Source organism: Macaca thibetana, chromosome 7 (assembly GCF_024542745.1).
Source record: "Macaca thibetana thibetana isolate TM-01 chromosome 7, ASM2454274v1, whole genome shotgun sequence".
In the NCBI taxonomy this organism is placed as follows: Eukaryota; Metazoa; Chordata; class Mammalia; order Primates; family Cercopithecidae; genus Macaca; species Macaca thibetana.
This window is the reverse complement of record NC_065584.1, coordinates 53736724-53761515: the sequence shown is the minus strand read 5'-3', so window position 1 is coordinate 53761515 and position 24792 is coordinate 53736724. Positions and strand designations below refer to the sequence as shown.

The 24792-nt window shown below is 39.9% G+C and overlaps 3 protein-coding genes and 1 pseudogene across 3 annotated transcripts in view; 2 read left to right on the top strand and 2 right to left on the bottom strand.

Moving 5' to 3' along the window:
• Positions 1 to 24792, top strand: part of CGRRF1 (cell growth regulator with ring finger domain 1) — a 1085659-nt gene that overhangs the window by 519884 nt on the left and 540983 nt on the right. The gene's annotated exons all lie outside the window — the stretch shown is intronic.
• CDKN3 (cyclin dependent kinase inhibitor 3) overlaps positions 1 to 24792 on the top strand; it is a 670130-nt gene that overhangs the window by 237731 nt on the left and 407607 nt on the right. The gene's annotated exons all lie outside the window — the stretch shown is intronic.
• Positions 1 to 24792, bottom strand: part of BMP4 (bone morphogenetic protein 4) — a 77240-nt gene that overhangs the window by 23438 nt on the left and 29010 nt on the right. The window lies entirely within an intron of this gene.
• Positions 19429 to 20699, bottom strand: LOC126959360 (ATP synthase subunit gamma, mitochondrial-like; annotated as a pseudogene).

Here is a 24792-nt window from a genome sequence, read left to right as displayed (position 1 = left end):
AACTGAGGACAGAAGACAGCAGCCAATATTCACAGAGGACTGCAGATGTTCTTCTTTAACTTGGATCAGAGGGGCCATTATAGATACAGGATGGGTATTGCAGACTTTTCTGTTCAGAATAGAATATTGCATCCATTCAATACTTATTGAATACTACTCTGTGCTGAGCTGCCTTGGAAATACAAAGATGAATTGGACACAATCCCTATCCTCTTGGACCTCGAAATGTAGACAAGGAGACAAAACAAACATTAGCGATAGTACAGTGTAAGGAGTTCTATATACAGCAAAATACAAACAGTGGTTGATCTCAGAAGGAAAATTTTTGTGAGAGTGGTTTAGAAGGAGTCAAGGAAGGCTTCTTGGAGAAAGCGGTATTTTATCAGGATTTTTAAAAAATGAAAGAACTTCAATAAGCAGAGACAGAGTAGGGCAAAGATCATCCAAGGTGGAGGAAATGATGAGGCGGCAGGTGCGGATAAAGTGAGTGAGCTGCCTAACTAGCGTGGGAGGGGTGGCAGGTGCTGCCAATTGGCCAGCCCACCTCTGTCCACAACTTTACCTCCCCCAGGCACCTTCCACCCTATGACACCCTTCTGGTCATTGAGTCATAAGCAGAAGATTGGCGGGTTAGGATTGTGGGAAAGTATTTGCTTTATCCTTAAAAATAGGACAGGCACAATTAGCATGAACTTTCCTTAAACTTTTGCCCTTTGCTCTCCTCCTTTCTTCTGCTTGAAATGTGGATGACATCCTGGAGGTGTCTCTTGAGGTCCGGAGGTGATAAGCAGAGGAATAAAAGCTATATGATGGGATGGTGAACAGAGAGATAGAAGGAGCATTTGACCATCATTGGGTACCTGCACCAGCCCTGCAGCAGACCTCTTAATTTCTTATTATGTGAGAAAAAAGAGTACACTATTTGTTTAAGCCAACATACATTAGATGTTCTGTTACCTGCAGCCAACGGCATTCCTGATTGATACAGGAAACAACAGTGACCCATGGGATACAAAGTCAAAAAATGAGTGGGATCTATATTATGAAGGGCAATAAAGTCCATATACAGAATGATTGTTCCTTATTTAGTAGGCAATAGGGAGACAGTGAAGGTTTGTGAGTATTAATAATATTAAAGCTGTTCTTTAGAAAGATTTATCCAGCAACAAAAGGGAAAGTGCTTGGAGTCAAATAAGTCATGTAAGAAACAATTCTTGCGGTTGCTGTATAAAGTAGGGCCTCCCCTGGCATAACCATTATCACAAATATATATATATATTATACATATAGATGTATGTATAATTTGATATATACAATGGATACTTTCTCAATTTATGTAAAGTATACTTATATAGAACTTTGCTATATTATTAATTTGTAACATGCACTCTAAATAAAATAGCATTTTGTTCTGTGATGGAGCTTCAAAGCCAGTCTGTTAAACTCCTTTTGCAACTGGACTGTGATTCCTTCCCTCAGTTCTTTCCTATTTAAAAATTGAAGAGCCACCGCCTATAATAGGAGAGAAGCAATAGACAATAAAGAGAAGGAGGCAGGGAAGGGGGTGAGAAACATTTCACAGGAAGAATTGACAGGCCTTGGCAACTGTTTCAATGTGGCAGGACCAGGGAGCAGAACAAATGAGGGATGACTCCAAGATAAAGCCTACATTGCTGGAAGTTTCAAGAGAGAATGAGAAGCATGCAGGAGTGGGCTTGGACACATAGTTGTGGGAGAGAGTGAGTTCCTCGGGCCACTGACTATCAGGAATGAACACTTGAAGAATTGTCCACATCACATGGATCCCTTCCAGGGTGACCTCCTGGTGTGGTAGCTTAGTGTGGGGATACAAATATCAGTAAGATACCTTTGAGGATCTCACAGTTCATCCATTTTACAAACACTATTAAGCATCTACTACTAACCAGGCTTTGTGTAAATGAATACAAATGCAATATGGTTAAGTCCCAGCCTGCGTGGCATTTGATAAAAGGGAAAGACAGATAAACTAACTATGGCAAAGCAACACATGACATAGGTGTGCTAGAGAAATACTGGGACTTTAAGTATAGTGTTGGAGGGTTGTCTGGGAAGGCTTCACAGTGGAGAGGACCCCTCTGAGTGTTAAGCAGACAAAAACATTCCAGACAGGAGAGACAGCATATGACAAAAGTGTCATCACACTTACAGCATTCTGCCATCATGCGGCTGTGGTGAGGGGGAGGGGTGTATGTAATTAAGTGGTTGAATAAAGCCCAAAATGTAAGCTGCAATTTACTTGCACAATTTACTTAACCTCTCTGAGCCTCCCTTTGCTTCTCTGTAAAATGGGAATTATCTCATGGGATTGTTATGAGGATTAAATGAGATAATGACTGCTTTACACAACGCCAAGCACAATAAATGCTCAATAAATGTTAGCTCTTGTTATCCAGTAGGTCTCAAGCCAAGATTAGATTGGCATTTCAGAAAGGCTGCAGTAATGTGCATGAGTAGATTGCATGACACTGGAAGCCCAACTGGAAGCAAATTACAATAGTCCAGGCCAGAGACAATGGAGCCCAGAGGAGACACCAGTGCTCAGCAGCCCTGGAGGAAGATTGGAGCATGGATCTTCAGTCAGTCTTATTAGTGTTTCTTTAAAAAAAAAAAAAAAGAAAACTCTTAAATTAAGCTAGCATGGTAAATTGTAAATTCAAATGTTGCAAAACCATAACAATGACAAACTATTAGTAGGCTGGGAAAATTAAAATTTTAATTTTTAACTAAAACTTGTTAAACAATTTACAAAATTAACCCTGAAGATGCTGGAAATTTCCCTTAATTCTGGAGGGTAACGTAGCTTCACTCAATGCAATATGTCTTCTACTATTTCATCAGATTTAATTATGCCATGGCCATTTTTCAGGAAGGCTGGGCATTTAATCACATATAACAAGTGTTTATTGAGTATTTGCTGTGTGCAAAGCACTAGTAAGGGTGTCATAATCTTAGGAACAAGATCCAAGTTTATTCTACAGGGTTATTCTTGTGCTTCTTTTTGGGAAAAAAATGATGTATATTCTTTTTTAAAAAATTTAAAGATGCAAAAGCAATTGAATTTATAAATGACTCCAAAACTTCAAACACTGATTCTTTTTTAAACACCCAAAACAAAACCAACCAAAACTCAAACTTCTCTCACAGAATTTATACAGGTCTCAAACAATCCCACATGGTTGTGTGGTGCTCTGCTGAGGTGGTCAACAGGACAAACAAAGACAAACTCAGCTGTGTGTCTACCTCAGGATGGTTCGTTCTCATGAACACATGTGGATTTGAATGTTCACTAGGGTTCCCCACTAGGGTGGTACATGAGGTAAAGTCACCAGATAAGCCATGACTACCTTTTATTCACAATCCACCATGTGTCCCAAAACTTATCATTAAGCTTTACAATACCCTGATATATAGGAATTACTATACTCATTTAACAGAGATTATGGATGAGTAGCAAAACTAGGATTAAACTTGGGTTTGGTGACTCCGTAACTGAAGTTCTTTCCACATTGCCAGTGGCTTCTTAAACTACCTGATGAGTGATCTGACTCTTCAAATAAACGTATCATTTGATTTGCCGTCTGGATTTTTTTTTAACTTTTCCCTTCTGACTTATAAAAAAAAAATTCTTTGAAGAAAATTTGGAGAAAATAGAACCATATAAAGAAGCATTATACCTCTAATTTTGATAATCATTTCTAGGTCGGATTGCCAAGCTGAAACTTCATTGTCCTCGTTTAAAAAGCAATGTCTTTTCTTAAGAGTTGAATTTAAAAGAATGCAATGGTGCAGTCTGTTTCACCAATTTTTAGGTATACAGAAGGAATAAATAAATAAACTCTGTGGGAAGGAGAGGGTTGCCTTTTTTTCTAAGTGGAGGTGAGAAGTAGGAGGACATATACCCAGCCTCTCATACATGGCAAGAGGAATGTCCTTCAATAGTCAGGAGAGTACAGGTTCATACATCTTAAGGACTGGTGTGTTACATGCAAGTTTCAACAAGCAGATCACAATTTACTGCCACAACTTTCCTAAACTGGGGGATTTTACACAATAACCTTAATTTCTCACTTCTCTTATAAAATCGGACAACCCGGTAATATTGGGGTTGAATTCTTAGGTGGCCACAACTAGCCAGAGTGGCCCCCTTGAGACGTGGTGGCCACTGCTCCTGTGCTCCGTCTTGTCCTGGGATGCTGAGGCCTCAGGTCAGTCACTGTTTTCCACTCCTTTGGCACTGTTCTGTTTCTTGCCAAAACATTTCTCTGTGCTCACATCTCTATCTAAGGTGAAGGTACATTTGTACAGCAGTACATTTCTAGAAAAATCCTCCTACTTCACGCATTAGACATCTGCATGTTCTTAGTACACATCTGTGTTTGCTGCTTTCCATGGTCTTCATCCCAGGATTTTTGCTCTTTCAAAGGTTCAAGCTGCAAGGACTAATGCGGTGTTCTCATTTCCACTCTGTCACAAACTGGGGGCATGACCTTGAGCAAGTCACGCCACCCTTTGACCTTCATTTCCTCATTTGTAAAATGAGGCAGTTGGTCTCATCTCTTCAGCTATGATGTTCTGTGACCTCATCTCTAAGGAGCTTCCTTGGTCCAGGCAATGCCAGTCTCCCTCCTCTGGCCTCTTTTTCATAAAAGATTCCCAGAGCTCAGTAGACAATTCAGTTCCAAGGCAAGTGATGCTGACTGAAGAGGGAGAAAGAGCACGTGGGATAGAAGTAAGAAGAGAAAAAAAACACCCAAGGAGAAATGCAGCCCAGAAATAAGCAGAAGGGTGCAGAAGGGAAACAGGGTCACAAAGTTCATATTTAAAACACCTAAGAGCCGGGCGCAGTGACTCACGCCTTTAATCTCCGAATTTAGGGAGGCCGAGGTGGGTGGATCACCTGAGGTCAGGAGTTTAGAACCAGCCTGACCAACATGGAGAAACCCCATCTCTACTAGAAATACAAAAATTAGCCAGGTGTGGTGGCACATGCCTGTAATCTCAGCTACCTAGGAGGCTGAGGCAGGAGAATTACTCGAACCCAGGAGGCAGAGGTTGCAGTGAGCCGAGATTGTACCACTGCACTCCAGCCTGGGTGACAGAGCAAGACTCTGTCTCTAAAAAAAAAAAAAAAAAAAAAAAAAAAATCAAAACAACAGCAACAAAAAACCCACCTAAGAATGAAAGACATGATCAGAATCATTTTATACTTTAAACAACATTATATTAAAATGTTAAAATGGCTGGGTGCAGTGGCCCATGCCTGTTGTCCCAGATACTGCGGAGGCTGAGGTAGGAGGATCACTTGAGCCCAGGAGTTCAAGGCTACAGTGAGCTATGACTGCACCCTGCACTCCAGCCTGGGCGACAGAGCAAAACTCTGTCTCAAATACATACATACATACCTACATACATACATACATACATACATAAAATAAAATATAAAAGCAATAAGTATTTGTTATACAAAATTGAAAAACTATGAAAATTTAAAAAGTAAAGAAAAAAATAACTATAATCCTACCACTTAAGGTCAAGGACCACTTAAACTCTAGGTATATTGGCCTTCCTAACCTTTCTTTTTATTTTTTACATTCTTTTCATAGTTAATATTACATACAAACCTCATTTGATTTGAAAACCAAAAAAATCATGAAGTAAAATATTCAGAACTGTCTCACTAAAGTTGAAACAGCATATACTGGTACACTTTTGCTTTTTAACTTGATAGATTTTTTTTTTTTTTTAATTTTTATCTAGGCGGCACTTCCAGCAATTGGTGAAAAAAGAAAAAAAAGTTGAACAAAATCTTTTATTTTCCATTGTCTTTTCAACTTACCAGTTTAGCTTAGGGGTTTTTTCTCTATCATATTATAAATATAAAATATTGGCTTTAAATAAAAGGGTTTAAAATAAGACCAATTTGCAAAGTGTTAATAAAGAAACAACTGCATTCTGATTTTCAAGTCTTATGAGTATTTTTCTACAATCTTTTTTCCTGTTTTTTTTTTTTTTTTTTTTTAAGAGAAGGCTTTCCTTTGGAAGGGGCTGGGATGTCATTTCAGAGGCCAAGCATTCCTTATTTCTACTGTTTCATTTCAGTCAAGGACTACAAACTGTTGGCCAAAAAAATTCCCTTTAAACCTAATGATTCTACCAGTTTTTTTGACATAGGCTAGAGACACTTACAATTCAGTTTTAGATAACCTCTTCTGGACGCACAAAGGAAAGGTAAGAAGATGTGATTAAAAATGTTTGTAAAAGTGAAAGAATAGCCCCGTTGCTCACAGCGGTGGGGAAAGAGCATATCTGTAACTTTTCTTGCCATTAAGTATATCCAGAGAATGAATGCACCAGGTACAAAGCCAGGAAAGAGGAGAGCTGTCTCTGGAGAAGCAAAGGCACTTGTTTGCAGTTCAGCTTACCTGATTTGCAGATCGCCAATCTTATCAGAATTGAACCAATTGGCTTATTCTTTTTCTGCTTTGTTGATACCCAAGCTGGCCTTAATTTTTTCCTTTTTTTTTTTTTTTTTTTTTTTTTTTTTTAGCTGAGAATGTCTAAAGCCTGAGGCATGTTTCTGGGTTTTCTTAAGACTTGAATGCCATTGCTTAAAGAGTTAACGATCTCTGAGGCTACAGTAAAAGGATGATAAGGTAAATCACTCACCCACTAGAGATGCTCCCCTTGTCCTTTACCCAAACAAGGTCTGAGAAAGATGGAAGGCATTCAACAGTTTAGAGAAACTCTACCATGCAAAGCCAAACATCAGTATTAGATTTTTAAGGTTAAAGAAAGTTCTCATTGTAATAATTTATCTTTGAGAACAAGAAGTTTATTTTTCATTTATCAAGAGCTTAACATTTTCCTCTTAGGAAAAATGCTTTGAGGGATACACTATACTAAGGAAAACACTCACCAACAACATATTTTTGTTTATCAGTTTAAGCGGAAAAACTCCACTTAGTGATTAAAAAGAAAAATAAAACCAACAACAACTCATTTCCAGTGTTAGGGGAGTCCCACTGGAACTGGCTGTCCACAGAGGTGGAGAATTTGGCCTTGTTTACAGCTGTAGTAATTGCTTTAGTCCTAGGGGAAAGTTGTCCCAGAGAGGTATTTTTAAATAAAGATAAAAAGACTGTCCACAATATTCATTCTGCTTCGAGGAGAAACTAAATTCTATCCTTCAGTGGAAGCCACTTCAAGCTTAGTGTTTGGAAACTCAGAGTAGCAACACTGGAGATGAGGCAATTTAATTGAGTCCTACCAAGGACAAGTTTACAATTTTGTATGTTATATTTATCAGAAAAAGAAAGAGTAGGAGGAAGAAGGAGAAGAAATAAAAGAAGGAATAGCCTTTTAGTAAATGTGGGCAAAAAGGAAGATACACTTAAAACATCTGTATCCTAAAGAAGTAAAAATTTAGCTCTTCAAGTTCTAAATGCCACTTTCCTACCAAAGTCTCAAATTATAAGCAGATTGACTTAAGGTTAGGATGATGGCGTTTTGGTAGAACTTCATCTCTTAAAAAAAGATGGTTACTTTACTCAGAATTCTCTCTTAGAATTAAGCGTGCTGAATCCTTTTTGATTTTATGGTGCTTACTCTAATTTTAAATGAAAAACTTTTTTTCTAGTGAAGCTTACTGTGTATGATTGAAATGTTGGTGGAAGGCAAAAGTCCTCTGTAAAAACATTTGAAAATGAAACACTCTCAGTGCCTAATCCCTTGCTCTGCAGTGCAAGGTTTTCAAATAAGTGAAAAGAAGAAAAATGCACATAAGACTTTGCCTACCAGAAAAGGCTATGTGCATAGGAATCTCCTTGCTGCAAAGTGCTGACATTTGACACCGCTTTGAACCCTGAATGCAGCTGGCTGTCGACTCTGAATTGTCTCCCACCTTGTTCGTGGCCTCTGACTTATCCCTCTGGCCAAGTGCCCCATGCCTTACGAGCCTCTCCCACTGGTAAGCAGGGCAGAGGCTAAGCTGGCATTCTCATCAGGGTTCAGTGTTCAGTAACAGCTATCAGAAGACTGCTCATCAATGACTTCCAAAGAGGTCACTTGTGGAGTCAGTGGAGATTTTGAAATGTGTTGGTGTATAACCAGCTTCTCTGAGTTTGTAAACAACCGTAATTTATCAAATCCCAGCCCCAGTGCTTTGGGAGAGTTCCTTTCGTGAGGGAACAGCACTAAAGATGTTGTTTGTGGCTTCTGTGGTGCGGTAGCTATGGAAGCATCAGGGTGTGGTGAGAGATTAGGCTGCTGCAAAGTCATTGTATGTTGCCAGATAGAATTATCCTTTGATGTACACTGGGGTCTAAATTGTTTTCTTTCCTTTGATACATTTAAAATTAAGATTCCGTGTTAATCCCTAATTAATTCCAAGATCAAGCTTCTATTTTCGCTACTTGAATGAGTGATGCTGGAATGTTTTTAGGGAAGTGAGGCTATAATAAAATATTTTCCAATTACATTAAATACCTTGTGGGCATGGTTAGTAGACATTGCCATATTCAGTGTGGCTTTTACATCAGAAGGGCATCATTTGAAATCAGAAATAAAAAAATTCTAAGTCAGAAAGAGAGCACTATGACAATAGTGCTTTACATTTAAATGGCTTATACGAAAAAAAAAAAAAGGAAAGGAGGGAGGCTAGAAACTGCTATGATAAGATGAAAGTTCACCTTAATAAGAAAATACAGAATCAGGAACTGTGAAATTTAAAAGGATTCAATATTAAGTATGAAAATTCAGTAGAGAACAGGGAAGACATAACCACCAGCTGAAAAAGGTGAAGATAGGAAGATAAAAGAAGGAAGCCTGGAGTTGAGCAGAACTTTTTCTAAACTGCAATCTTCAAAGAAAATCAACCTGCACTCCACATGGGGCTTCTTCCAGGCCCTGACAGAAGATCAAGGACCGTTGACCTGGGCTGGATCCAGGCAAAACTGTGAGGTTAGCTGGGATTTCATGAGTCACCCTTTTAGACCTCCCAGCAATCTCATGCCATGAATTTGCATCTGAGCCCCAGAAGGAAGGAAAATTCCTTCTAGTTAGGAAATAAAAAAGCATAGTAGTGACCACCAAATGATGCCTGAGATTTCACAAGCATTGTCACAGACTTGAGGAACAGTCATGATTTAAAATATTCAGGTCGGGCACAGTGGCTCACATTTGTGATCCCAGCACCTTGGGAGGCCAAGGTGGATCATGTGAAGCCAGGAGTTCAAGGCTGCAGTGAGCCATGATCGTGCCGCTGTACCCCAGTTTAAGTGACAGAGCAAGACTCTGTTTCAAAAATAAAATACTCAGAACTTTTGTCTTCATAGATACAGGAACACTTGCTAGCTCATGATGTTTGCAGGGGGACGGGGTCAGGCTGGGGAGTTCTCACCACTCCTATGGGAACTAATCTTCTAATTCAGCTCCTTACCTTGTCCCAAGAAAAGAATGAACTTGCATGTTTTGGTCATTATTTTCTGATTACTATCATTTGTCCTAGAAGTTGGTGGAAGCAGGTGATGTCCTCCTTCTCTCTCCCACCCCTAATTAGGGGCCTGAGTCCCATGTGATAACATCTTGAAGGGTGCTTTACCATTATCAGTGGGTGGATCACTGGAGTGGGGCAGGGGCACCTTCTTCTGCACTCAGCCAACACCCCCCGGGCTCATACATCTACATCAGTTCTGACTGGGCTTGTACCTGCTCTACTGGTTGCTAAGTATTTTTAATATCTCCTGGTACAAAGACTTCATTTTATGAAACTCCTGGTCACATTTTGAAGACAGCTATGGTTCAGGCTGGGTTTGGCATTATCAAGAGATTTGGGTTTGAGTGTCTGCTCTGCCAAGATCAAATGCAATACTATGTGTGAACACCTAGAACAAGGGAGTGAGCTGTTTGCTCATTTCAGGTACAACTATGCAGGCTGACCCACCCTTAAATACATCCCTTCTTAGGATGTAGACATGAGAAGCACACTGGAGCCTCCCAGGGGAGGACCAACGGGCTGCAACTAGGCTTTCTCTCTCTCTCTCTCTTTTTTTTTTTTTTTTTTTGAGATAAGGTCTCACTCTGTTGCCCAGGCTGGAGTGAAGTCGTGCCATCTTAGCTCACTGCAGCTTTGCACCCCTGAACTCAAGCAATCATTCCACCTCAGCCTCCTGAGCAGCTGGAACTACAGGCACATGCAACCATGCCCAGATTATTTTTTAAATTCTTTAGTAGAGATGAGGTCTCGCTATGTTACCCAGACTGGTCTCGAACTCCTGGGCTCAAGCAATCCTGCCATTGCAGCCTCCCAAAATGCTGGTGTGAGCCACCATGCCTGGCCTTTCAGCTAGACTTTTATGTTGGAGTTACCAAAGCCACTGAAATCTCACCTGTCTCATTGATTCAATGCTACAATGTAGGTAGTAGACCTGTTAGGCCTCAAAAAGTACCCGCAAGTCTTTCGATCTAAAGTGTTCTGGATTGCCTTTTATCTGCCAAATGCAGATTCTTAGACTCTGCCCCACATCTGTTGAGTCAGAATCTCTAAAGGTGCGGGGCCAGGAATTTTCGTTTTAAACACTTCACAGGAGATCTTCACAGACAATGTAAAGGTGAGAACTACAAGTTGAGGCACCAAACATGAAAACACTCAGTACTGGTAAGTGTTTTATGGAAGACAAAAGCCAATTTCTAGATACCAACACTGTGGTTACTGCTCAAAAGCTCTATCAATGAAGTTATTACTTACTAAAATAATGTGGGGTGTGTGTGTGTGTGTGTGTGTTGGAAATAATGTGTATGTCTGAGTATTTATGTATTTGAGAGAGACTGTGAGTGTGAGTGTGCATGTGCATATGCATGTATTTACACCGCAGGACAAATACAACTCCTGGGTCTGACTCTCTGGATTATGGCTGGACCACTAATTGCATCTGGTTTCTATGACTTTGCTCAGGCTTCCACAGAACAAAGTCAGACACACTCTTGTCAAATTTGATCCCTATGAATTTCATGAACTGGGGAATCACAGTAAAGTCTGTTGAACACTTGCCTTTAGCTCTCACTAATTTGCACAAGTAAAGCTGCACAAGCTGTGTTTTATAAAAAGCTTCTCAGAGATCTCTGAGCTTGACTCTCCTGCTAAAATTGGGGGCCAGGATTCCTACAAGTTACAAGGCTGGCCAGTTTATATTTCCTAAAGGATTATTTGCACCCACCTCACCTCAACAGGCTCAAATAAGCTTTTGTTACCTTTCAGCCACAACAACTCCACAGTGTTGAGTGCCTTGCATTCAAATACATATAAGCAAGATAGTCCTGTTTCTGCATGACAAATGGTAGCAAAATCTCAGTTTTCTTCTTGCTCTTTCAGTCTTTTTTCTCCTAGGCGGGCCCAGTCTTTGCATTTCAATTCGGTTCAGTTCAATTTAACAAATATTTACCGTATTCAGTGCCAGCTAAGTTCCAGACACTATTCTAAGTGCTATCTGTTTTTCCAGGCCAGGATGAGGTAAGGGACTGTGAATGGAGAAAGATGAAGGAGATCCTATCTTGCCCTCAAAGAGTTTCCAACATGTTTCTATACAAATAACTATGCTCTACTCAAAATGTAATGAATGTTAAACCAGTAATTTACCCAAAGTTTAGAAAGGGGAAAGGATTTTTTTCTTGAAAGTTTGGGAAAGTACACTTGATCAGGATCTTAAAGGAGGGTAAACATTTTTGTGCCTCATTTGTTTGGGCCTTGAACTACCTACCCCAAACATGTTTTAATTCTATAATAGTGTTGGACAAACAATCATAACTAAAATTTTTTCAACATTTATTCCTACATATATATGTATTATATGTAATATATGTATATGTATTCCTCACAATAGCTCTGCATAATAATAGACACTGTTATCATCCCCATTTCTCAGATGAGGAAATTGAGGCAGAGAGAGATGAAAGTAACAAACCCAAGGTCACACAGCTAGTAAGCAGTAGAACCAGTTTTTGATCCCAGGTAGTCTGAATCCAGAGCTGGAGAGCTTAAACACCATGTTGCAATGTACATATGCTTTATTTTTTATGCCATCAGCAACCTGTCTTATGTTTTTCTTTGTCTGCTACTCAAATATTTTTTCTCTCCAAGTTAGCAGGTTAGCATCCTTTTTTCCTCTTTCAATATTTCTACTGCTTGGTGAGAAGAATGACTACACATTTTCAAATACTTCATTTTGCTTTTGGCCTCAGTATTTCACAGGTGATTACAGAAAGCCACGTTTGAAGACTACACGCCTAAAGTGAGTCTCTCCTCCATGCTGCTTGTGTTTTGTCCCAGAGGCCCACTGAGGAACAGTCACACGAGCAGGCTCACTGAAGATAGCAGGGCTATGGATGATTAAACCTAGACCTACAGTAGTGAAGATGTTATAAATGTGTGTTTCAATGGTTCTACGTAAATATGATTGCTGCACCAACTTTTCAGTAACCCTCCTTGGGCACGCCTGACAATCTAGATTTCTGCCCAAGGAAAGCAAACGCTTCTCAGTCAGATCCTTTTAGACCTTTGTGTTTTTAGATACCCAGAAGCACAAAGTTAACAGCCACATCCTCAATACCCACAGTGGGAAGCAGCATATCATAGGTATTGAGAATCTTCAGAATCAAACAAAATAGGAGTCAAATCCTGACATTGCTACCCACCTGCTTTGTGCCTGCTTAATCTCTCTGTACCTCAGTTTACACTTCTGTGAAACGGGGATAAGAATATCTCCCTGACAGCATTTTTTGTGCGTGTGAGGACTGAATAAAGTTATATTTGTAAAATGCTTAGCAAAGTGTCTGCCTCATAGTCAGCAAACCGTAGTTATAATTTTTACAATTTCAATATAATGGGGAAAGCAGTGTGGGGTACTTTAAGGTTTGGACGGAAGGGATCAAAAGCAAAGAGTTCAGAATTGAGTGCTCCACTGCAAACTGTGCCATATCCTTTGTTAATCCACCTGGCCCAAGGAAGTGGTTTACTGTGTTCATTAAAGCAGAACATTTAGAGGAAGAAAAGAAGGGCAGTTGTGCTGGAAACAATACCACAAGCACCCTAAATGTCCTCCATGCACTACTTCCCCATCCCAGTGCCCCAACTCACACCCACAACTCCACCCTTCCCTGAACCTCATTCTACATCTCATGAGGGGCCTGAAGGCCTGGCTCCTGCTTCCATTTCAGTGCTAGGCCATGCCAACTTCTTCATGCCACATCAAATCCCAGCTTCATATTGATGTGCTGAAATTTCCCTTGAGAGTTCCTCTCTGACACATGGATTATTGAGGAGAATGCTGTTTAATTTCTAAACATTTGGTGATTTTCCAGTTATCTTTCTATTATGTTTCCATTTAATTCCATTATGGTCTAAAAACATATTCTATGTGTGATGTGCTTTGGCTGTGTCTTCACCCAAATCTCATCTTAAATTGTAACTCCCACAGTTCCCAGGTGTCATGGGAGAAAGCTGGTGGGAGGTGATTGAATTATGGGGGTGGGTCCTTCCTATGCTGTTCTGGTGATAGTGAATGAGTCTCACAAGATCTGATGGTTCTAAAACTAGGAGTTTCCCTGTTCAAGCTCTCTCTTTGTCTGCTGCCATCCATGTAAGATGTGACTTGCTCCTCATTGCCTTCTGCCATGATTGTGAGTCCTCCCCAGCCATGTGGAACTGTAAGTCCATTAAACCTCTTTTTTCCCAGTCCCAGGTATGTCTTTATCAGCAGCATGAAAATAGACTAATACAGTAAATTGGTACCAGGAGTGGGGTGTTGCTGAAAGGATACCAGAAAATGTGGAAGCGATTTTGAAACTGTGTAACAGGAAGAGTTTGGAACAGTTTGGAGGGCTCAGAAGAAAACAGAAAAATGTGGGAAAGTCTGGAACTTCCTAGAGACTTGTTGAATGGCTTTGACAAAAATGCTGATAGTGATATGAACAATAAGGTCCAGGCTGAGGTGGTCTCAGATAGAGATGAGGAACTTGTTGGGAACTGAAGCAAAGGTGACTCTTTTTTCTGTTTTAGCAAAGAGACTGATGGCATTTTGCCCCTGCCCTAGAGATTTGTGGAACTTTGAACTTGAGAAAGATGATTTAGGATATTTGCAGAAGAAATTTCTAAGCAAAAAGGCACACAAGAGGTGACTTGGGTGCTGTTAAAGGCCTTCAGTTTTAAAAGAAAAACAGGGCATAAAAGTTTAGAAAATTTGCAGCCTGACAATGCTATAGAAAAGAAAATCCCATTTTTTGAGGAGAAATTCAAGCTGACTGCAGAAATTTGCGTAAGCAATGAGGAGCCAAATGTTAATCACCAAGGCAGTGGGGAAAATGTCTCCAGGGCATGTCGGAGACCTTTGGGATAGCCCCTCCCATCACAGGTCTAGAGGTTTAGGAGGAAAAAATGGTTTCCTGGGCCAGGCCCTGGGTACCTCTGCTGTGTACAGTCTAGAGACTTGGTGCCCTGTGTCTCAGCTGCTCCAGCCATGGCTGAAATGGACTAACAGAGCTCAAGCTATGGCTTCAGAAGGTGCAAACTCCAAGCCTTGGCAGCTTCCATGTGGTGTTGAGTCTGCAAGTGCACACAGGTCAAGAATTGAGGTTTGGAAACCTCCGCCTAGATTTCAGAGGATGTATGGAAACGCCTGGATGCCCAGGCAGAAGTTTGCTGCAGGGGAGGGTCCCTCATGGAGAACCTCTGCTAGGGCAGTGTGGAAGGGAAATGTGGGGTTGGAGCCCACACACAGAGTCCCTACTGGGGCACCGCTTAGTGGAGCTGCAAGAAGAGGGCCACCATTCTTCAGACCACAGAATGGTAGATCCACCAACAGCTTGCACCATGTGCCTGGAAAAGCTGCAGACACTCAACACCAGCCCATGAAAGCAGCTGAGAAGGAGGCTGCTCCCTACAAAGCTACAGGGACAGAGCTGCCCAAGACCATGGCAACCCACTGCTTACATTAGCATGATCTGGATGGGAGACATGCAGTCAAAGGAGATCATTTTAGAATTTTACAATTTGACTGCCCTGCTGGATTTTGGACTTACATGGGGCCTATAGCCCCTTTGTTTTGGCCAATTTCTCTCATTTGGAACAGCTGTATTTACCCACTGCCTGTACCCCCATTGTATCTAGGAAGTAACTAACTTGCTTTTGATTTTACAGGCTCGTAAGCAGAAGGCACTTGAGATGAGACATTGGACTGTGGACTTTTCAGTTAATGTTGAAATGAGTTAAGACTTTGGGGGACTGTTGGGAGGGCAAGGTTGGTTTTGAAATGTGAAGACTTGAGATTTGGAAGGGGTCAGGGAGGGAATGATATGGTTTGGCCGTGTCTCCACCCAAATGTCGTCTTGAATTGTAACTGCCACAATTCCCATTTGTCATGGGAGGAACCCAGTGGGAAGTGATTGAATTATGGAGGCAGTTTTTTCCTGTGCTGTTCTTGTGACGGTGAATGAGTCTCACAAGATCTGATGGTTTTAAAAACGGGCATTTCCCTGCACAAGCTCTCTCTTTGCCTGCCGTCATCCATGTAAGATGTGATCTGCTCCTCCTTGCCTTCTGTCATGATTGTGAGGCCTCCCAGCCATGTGGAACTATAAGTCCATTAAACCTTTTTTCCTCAGAAAAAGGATATGTCTTTATCAGCAGTGGGAAAATGGACTAAAAAATACAATGTGATTTCTCTTCTTTTAATTTTGTTAAGGTTTATTTTATAGCTCAGAATATGGTTTATGTTAGTGAATGTTTCATGTGTTTTTGAGAAGAATGTGTTCTACTGCCACTGGTGGAGCAGTCTGTAAATGCCAATTAGGTCAAGTTACTGGATAATGCTGTTTAGGTCATTATTTTTAATTTAATTTTAAAATTAAAAATTTTTTTTTAGAGAGGGTGGTCTCACTCTCTCACCCAGGCTGGAGTGCACTGGTGCCATCTTAGCTCACTGAAGCCATGAACTTCTGGGCTCAAGTAATCCTCCAACCTCAGCCTCATGAGTAGCTGGAACTATAGGTGTGAACCACTATGTCCAGTCCATCTATATTTTTAGTTATTTTCTGCCAACTTGTTTTATCAATTACTGTGAGAGGAGTGTTGAAGTCTGCCATTATAATCATAGTATTTGTCTGTTTATTTACTTCTGTCAGTTCTTTACTCATGTGTTTTGAAGCTCTATTTTTAAATGCATACACATTTGGGATTGCTGTATGTTCTGGGAAAATTGACTCCTTTTTTGTTATGTAAAGTTTCTCTTTATCCCTGATAATTTTTGTTATTCTGAAGTCTACTTCATCTAAAATTAGTGTATTTACTTCAGCTTTCATTTAGTTTGTGTTTTCATTTTATATCTTTTCCCATCTTTTTACTTTTTGATCTAAACCTTTACATTTAAAGTGGGTTCGTTATGCACAATATGTAATGGGATCTTGCTATTTTATCCAGTCTAACAAACTCTGTCTTTTAACTGGTGTGTTTAGATCATTTACATTTAAAGTGATTATTGGTATCATTGGATTAAACTCTACCATCTTGCTAGTTGTTTTCTATTCCTTGCACTTTTTTTTTTTTTTTTCCTGAGTTAGGATCTTGCTCTGTCATGACCAGGCTGGAGTGCAGTGGCTCACTGCAGCCTTGAACTCCTGGCCTCAAGAAATCCTCCTGTCTCAGCCTCCTATTTACTGGGATTACAGGTATGAGCCACCATGCCTGGCTTTAGTTTCTATTTTCTCCTTTCTGCTTTTTCTGGGTTTATTTGAGCATTTTCCTAATTTCATTTTATCTTTTCCATTGACTTGTTATTTATCTCTTTTAAAGAAAAACATTTTAAATGGTTAACTAGAATTGTAATATACTTTTCAGTTGTAAAAAGTTTGATTACATTGTATTTCCTAAAGATGGGTTGGGAGGGGGCTGTGGTTTTGTTACCTTCTGAGAAAAACTTTGAGATCTTTTAGTTAAAACAGAATTTAAATAGAATGTTCAAGTATGGCATGGCATTTTCATTTTAACGGAATTTTAAAATAGCATTTCATTTGCAATCAATGAACTAACTCACATACATTTGTTTGGACATGAGAAGATTAACTCTGGGTAAAAAAATACTGTTTTGTATTTGCATGCAATGAAAATTATACACAAAGGAAAATGCAATGAGATTTTATATTACTCCTTTCTCTGTTGCTATAACTGAATATCTGCAACTAGGTAATTTATAAAGAAAAGACATTTATTTCTTATAGTGCTGGATTCTGGAAAGTCCAAGGCCTAGGGGCTGCTTCTGGTGACTACTTTCTTGCTGGTGGGAAATCTCTGCAGAGTCCTGAGGCAATATAGAGCATTACATAGTGAGAGGCCTCATAAGAGATGGCCAAACTGGCTTTTATAACAGACCCACTCTCATGATAACTAACCCATTCCCTCAATAATCCATTAATCTAATTAACAGCCCATTCACAAGGGCAGAGCCCTCATGACATAATCATCTCCCAAAGGTCCCACCTCTCAACACTGCTATACTGGGGACCAAGTTTCTAACACATGAACTTTTGAGGGACACATTTAAACCACAGCATGTTTCAAATTGTTCAACTTAATTCTCCTAAAAAGAAGAAGCCAGAAATTATACACTGTTGCCCATTAGGAAAACTGTAGAGAATTTTTCCATTCTAGAGATGTAATTCTCATTTTTGTTGAGATTACAATTCCTTTGAGACTCTGATGAATTTTGCCCAAGGAAAACACACATGCTCATCTATTCACCAAATTTTGCTCATAATTTCAAAGAATTTGCTGACTTCCTCGAGAGTCTCCAAATCCCTAGTTAGGGAACCCACCCTAAAATAAGTGATAAAGCTGTCAATGAGTATTGTGTTGTAACCATATATCTTGGTATGTAGATCATATAGCAGAAGTTTCAGGTTTGACCTGAGCTTCTTGGGTAGGGCAATGGAAACCCTTGAACTCCATTTATTGTTTAAGCAGCTGTTGGGCCAGGTCACACCGAAGGCCCAATTCTGAGTTTTGTCACCTACTCAGTCCCTGAGCCTTAGTGTGACAACATTGTAGCCTCTTCAATGACCAAAGAAATGTTGGATGGTGAGAGTCAGATTACTGATCTAAATGGTCAGCATCCCTAGAACATGTTTATCCTCTTTTGTGCTAGAATGTAGAGTCCTTCCACACACAACACAAACAACTGCTTAAATTGTGACTACAAACACCAAGACAAATCTGCTCATGAGCAAATTTTTAAACTAACATGAAAACTATCTTTAACATGATATAGATTCAAGCAATACCTGCTTGTATTTTTAAAAGAATAGTCTCCTATTTACAATTTAAAAGGTCAGATCACAAAGTGTTTAATGCAATGAATCTTAAACAAACCACTCCTTTCTTACTCTTCTGCTAGGTTCCAAAATCTCTCTCCAACTATGACACCCTCCTAGATCAATCAAAAAAAAGTTATTTGATTCCTCTCAGTAAAAATTATGTAAATAAATAACACCATTGACTTTACTCTTTCACTAATGCACTTTCCATTGTTTGTATTCCATTTTTAATGTATCTGTTCCTTTTAAAGATTTAACTATCTTCAAGATATGTATCTCATTTGCCAGAGTATAAATCCTTAAACAGCAGGAGTCTGTTCTGTTCCACCATGCTCTGATTTGAAGTAAGAATGAACTTCCCCTGAAAAAACTCACAGCCTTGCTTCGTGGCTTGTGTGCTATGGGTGGGTCTCATCTGCCCCTCTGTTCCATGCCTTGTAGGCTAGTGGACCTTCACAGGAACAGAAGCCTGTTCCCCTTTGGGCTTCATGAATTCCATTTACCTCCCAATTGACACAATGCCGCATTGAAGTATTTTTAAATACTTTTAAATAGAGATGATGGATCAGATTTCAATTTTTACTAACACATCTACCTTCCAAATAGTAAAAATAATGGAGTGTTTACATTAACCAAAATGAATGAAATCCTATGAAAATAATCGTTAAGGGGACTGGCTAATCTGTGGCCCAGAAACTCACTTTGGCATTTGAAAAATGGCCTCGGATTTAGTAGAGTCACTGCCAGGTTTCACCTGAGACTCATCACATGACACATCATGCTTGTGTCTGTTTTTTCAGCAAATTGGCATTTTATTATTTTTAAAGTCTCCACATCTGTAGACAAAATGTACCATATAAATACTAACTTTCATCTTGCATACAACTGCATGAGGATAAGTGATATTTATGATTTTTTTTAAGTTGTTTATTGTAAAATAATTTACAAATATCTTGCTGTCTTCAGTAATTAAAACAATGGAGGAAGAGTTTCTTCTGACAAAGATAGCAGTAAGCAATAAACAAAATCAGCTGGCTGAATTTTCCTTTTCTACCCCTTGTCTGAGGACAGAACTTGATTTTCATTAATCCAGAGCTACAGCACCAAAGATAATTTCAGTCAGCTCTTTTGTGATGACAGCTTGGTGGGTGCAGTTGAATGTCAATGTCAATTCGTCAATAATCTCAGAAGCATTCTTGCTGGTGTTGTCCATGGCTGTCATCCTGGCACTCTGCTCACTAGTGGTAGACTCCTTCAGATAGTAGTAGATGCTGTTGGCCAGATTGTATTCCTGGTAATTTTGCAGTACATCAGCATCAACATCATCGTAGATACTCATGCTCTCGGCATTTGCAATGGTATTAAGGGAAAGGATGGACTTTTCTTCAGTCTTATATGAGATGACAGACCTGAATTGATTAAAGTTTATGGAGCCATCATCAAATTCACATCTAGAATTTAGTAATTCAAGAGCAACGACTGACACATCTCCAAAAGTAGGGGGCTTTCTTCTCACTTTTTTTTTTTTTTTTTTTTTTTTTTTTGAGACGGAGTCTCGCTATGTCGCCCAGGCTGGAGTGCAGTGGCGCGATCTCAGTTCACTGCAAGCTCCGCCTCCCGGGTTCCCGCCATTCTCCTGCCTCAGCCTCCCGAGTAGCTGGGACTACAGGCGCCCGCCACCGCGCCCGGCTAAGTTTTTTTTGTATTTTTTAGTAGAGACGGGGTTTCACCGTGTCAGCCAGGATGGTCTCGATCTCCTGACCTCGTGATCCGCCCGTCTCGGCCTCCCAAAGTGCTGGGATTACAGGCTTGAGCCACCGCGCCCAGCCTCTTCTCACTTCTTTGAATGCCACTAGAAACTGGTCAGAATGCGTCCTAAAAAGTACGCCCCTCATTTTGTCACTAATTCCAATAAGCATAACTTCTTTCCCAACTGCTGTTAGTGTAGCAACCTTGCTTTTCATCTGTTTAGCGATGGAGGAATGAATAGCACCACACAGTCCTCGATCTGAAGACACACCAATAAGGAGGTATTTCTTCTTGTCTTCAGGCACCTTGAGATCAGCTTTTTCATACAGAGGCAAACATCCCAATCCATATATTCAAGCTGGGTTCAGCTCTCTCTCAGCTCCGGCGTATTTTGCTGCTGCTACTATTTGCATAGACTTGGTAATTTTCTGGATGTTTTTGATGGACTTTAGTCACATAGTAACATCTTTCGAAGCTGCCGTATTTCAAACTTGAATCCATTGTGGCTGCAAGGTCCAGGCCAACAGCCCAGCCATGCCTGTACAAGAGAACATGGTAGCCGCAGCCTTGCTGAAAGTCAGTGATATTTATGATTTTAAAAAATTATTTTCTGGCTGGGTGTGGTGGTTCATGCCTGTAATCCCAGCACTTTGGGAGGCCGAAGTGGGGGGATCACCTAAGGTTGGGAGTTCAAGACCAGCCTAACCAATATGGAGAAACCATGTCTCTGCTAAAAAAAAATACAAAACTAGCAGGGTGTGGTGGTGCATGCCTGTAATCCCAGTTACTCAGAAGGCTGAGGCAGGAGAATCTCTTGAATGCGGGAGGTGGAGGTTGCAGTGAGCTAAGATTGCACCACTGCACTCCAGCCTGGGCGGTAGAGCGAGACTCTGTCTTAAATTAAAAAAAAAAAAAAAAAAAAATTATTTTCCAAATTTGCTGAATAAAAATGGCTTGAGAAAACTACATTTTCCAGGATATATTGAAGGATCTCCAAAGGAAAACAAAGGCATCCACTTTTGTACATTCATACCTTTTCATTGCTCTTTGAAATAATCAGAATGTCAGGACTTTGGCATTTCTAAGGGAACACCCTCAGGTATTCTAACCCGATAGTTTTAATTCCTCCTTATTCCTTGTAATAGTTTATACTCTATAAAAGGTAAGCTTTTCTCTCACTATCAACTTTTCTTTCCACTTGATAAACAATGATACTTTCTAATGGGTTCTCAAAGAAACTAAAATTAACCTAGATCAATTTCAGTGACTTCGTTATTTATACACTAACTTTCTTAACAATATCCTTAAAAACATCATCCAACAGAGCTCATCTATTCACCTCTGTCTTGAACATCTTCTCTATGAACAGTAGCTCTTTTTCAATTGCTTGGTAACATTAGGAAGACTTGAGTTTTCTCTTGGCGATAAGAAAAGAAAACACATTCCTGTTTTGATTCTGTTATTCTAAATAAAATTAAAACTAGAAAGCAAACATTTAAAATTTGACACAGGATTTTCTCTTTCCTGCATATGCTGTAGTTTTCACCCTAAAATGAAGCTGCATATGATTTCTGATATTCCAAGTTTTCCAAAATTACATGCTGTGGTGTTATAATAATAGCCTTTCTCAGTGGATCACCTAATACACTGACTTTTGGGTAAAGCACGCTACTCAGGAAAAGTTAGCCACACAACGTTTAGCCAGTGATATTAACCATTGACAACCATGCAGTGTTGGACACTCTGACATATCCAAGGCATATGTGACTGGGATGCCCACTGAAAGTCACTTGCTAACACTTCTGCCAACTGCACTAAGTTCAAAGAAAGCTCTTCTTTTCTTAAAACACTATCACAAAGTTCCTCACTTTTTGAATATTCAAGATTCAGAGCATAAAGGAAAACTGATAAGGAAAGAAAGGAGAAAGACGTAGCTAAGGAGACAGAATTTGAAGGAGCAGGATCAAGATCCTCAGTTGAGGTGAAAGATCCTTTGTTGAGTGAAGGACAAGGCTGGAAAGGAAATCGAGCCATTTTCCACCTCTTACAATTTGGGTTGGGGAGACAAAGGGTTGTTCGTCATCTTGATTTGTACAAGATCCTCATAAATTAACAAAGTCTGCCATAGAAAAGTTTTAAAATTTTTGTTACCAAATTTATCCATCATTTCTTTCTAATGGCTTCCAGGCTTGCATCCTGTTTAGAAAGGCTGGGCTCATTTCATTAATTCTACTGCTATAAATAAATTTACACATATTTTATTCTAGTAGTATTATTGTTTGATTTTAAAATATTTTAATATTTGCTCCATTTTGAGTTTATTTTATGAAAGTTGTAAAGTATGGCAAACATCTTTCTTGATGTAATTTTATTTCAATGCAAATCTCACGCAATGTACACTTGGATCAATCAACTGATCTGTGACTGTTTACTAAAGATCTACTACATGCCAAGTCAACGAGGGATCCAAAAGAAATATAAGACATGGCAGGCCGGGCGCGGTGGCTCAAGCCTGTAATCCCAGCACTTTGGGAGGCCGAGACGGGCGGATCATGAGGTCAGGAGATCGAGACCATCCTGGCTAACACGGCGAAGCCCCGTCTCTACTAAAAAATACAAAAAATTAGCCGGGCTTGGCGGCGGGCGCCTGTAGTCCCAGCTACTAGGGAGGCTGAGGCAGGAGAACGGTGTGAACCCGGGAGGCGGAGCTTGCAGTGAGCTGAGATTGTGCCACTGCACTCCAGCCTGGGCAACAGAGCAAGACTCTGTCTCAAAAAAAAAAAAAAAAAAAGACATGGCAGTTGATTTCAAAGAACTTATCCTTGAGTTGGGGGAAATGGCTAACACCCTGAGACAATTCCAGAACCAGACAGTGTATAATTAAGTACTAAATACTGTGGTACTGCCTAAAATTGCTGTGAGAGCTCAGAGGAAAGAGAGATCCACCTGGGCTGAAGTTGTCAGGGGAGACTTTGTAGACAAGTTGGAACTTGAATTGGATACGTATTTCTCCAAATACCAAAACAGAAAACGACAGGCTGTGTGTCTGTGTCTGCGAGTGTGTGTAGTTCAGGAGGACGCCTGCTTTTCACAAAGCCACCTATCTACACAGACTAAATAGGATTTAGATATTTACTTGCAGATTTGAGACAGGATTTTAGAGCAAGAAGTGGCAGAGTAGCGACTATGGCAGTAAGAAAGACGTGCCCTGGAGAGCAGTGTTTGCCTGTGAATCTTACTGCCCAGGCATCTGCTAGATCCTCCCACTCCCTCTGCAGAGTACCCCTGAGGTTTCACCTACCCTGATGCGCCAGAGAGTTCTGCCCAGTGTCCATAGGCATCCCCTCAATGCCGCTTTTCATGAGCAACTGGCTGAGGCCTCTCTTCTTGCACTACTTGAGTCACTAGCACTCTAACTCTTAACTAGCCCAAACATCCTCAGCTAAGTGATAAACAGGGAATACCACCACAGGATATCACTTCCACAAGTCTGTACTGCTGGGGGGAATAAAAGCTGGTTCAAATATTGCAGGAAGCAGAGGAGAGAGGGATGTGTGGTATTTACCTACGCATTTCAAAAGCCTTAAGTTTTTACATATGTTTTGATCTAATCATTCAACTTCTAGAAATTTCTTATTATTTATTTACTTATCTACTTATTTAATAAAAATATATTGTTTATCACATGGCAGGTGCTGTTTTAAATATTTTTTAAATTTACTTATTTAATCTTCATAACAATCTCGTGAGTTAGGCACTATTGTTATCCTCATTTTATAGTTGAGGAAAATGAGGCACAGAGAGGTCAAGTAAGTTACATATGGTCACCAGCTAGTACATGGCAGAGCCCGTATTTAAACCCTTACAGTCTGATTTCTGAAGTCAGGTAGACTCTGAAGTCTATTTCTACCTTAGAGGTAACCATACATTATACCACTTAACCAGTCGTCACGGATGAACAGAAAGATTTCGAGACAGGCTGTTCCTTCAATACAAATGCATTAATGTCTTCTGTGTGCCAAGCGCAGTCTTTGTTCCCCTGGAAGAAGTGACTTAGGCACTGATTTTCACACTGAGGGTAAAAGCTCATCTGTGGATCACGAAATAACTTTAGTAGATTGTGACCAGGAAAAAATTTTAATGATATTGAAATGAACAGAAATTACCAGAAAGTAAGTTTCATTTCATGACTTTTTTTCCACTTATATGTGTGTTACATGCATACGTCCGATACACAGGTGAGTGCTGGGTCACAAATTACTATGTACTTTTATCCTGAGCTGCAGTCAGAAAGGTATAAAAGTCATAAGTCTAACAGAAGAGACAAATATTAGATAAGTAATTAAGCCTGGACAACATAGTGAGGCCATATCTCTAAAAAAAAATATGAAAAAAAACAATTAGCTGGACATGGTGTTATAGACCTGTAGTCCCAGCTACTCAGGAGGCTGAGGCAGGAGGATTGCTTGAGCCCAGGAGTTTGAAGTTGCAGTGAGCTATGATCATGCAACTGCAATCCAGCCTGGATGACACAGAAAGACCCTGTCTGTAAAAAACAATTTTTTAAAATTAAATAAATAATTAATATAATTTCATCAAGTAGTTTTAAAAAATTGCCAAAATTGTCTAAATATAGATTATTAAATA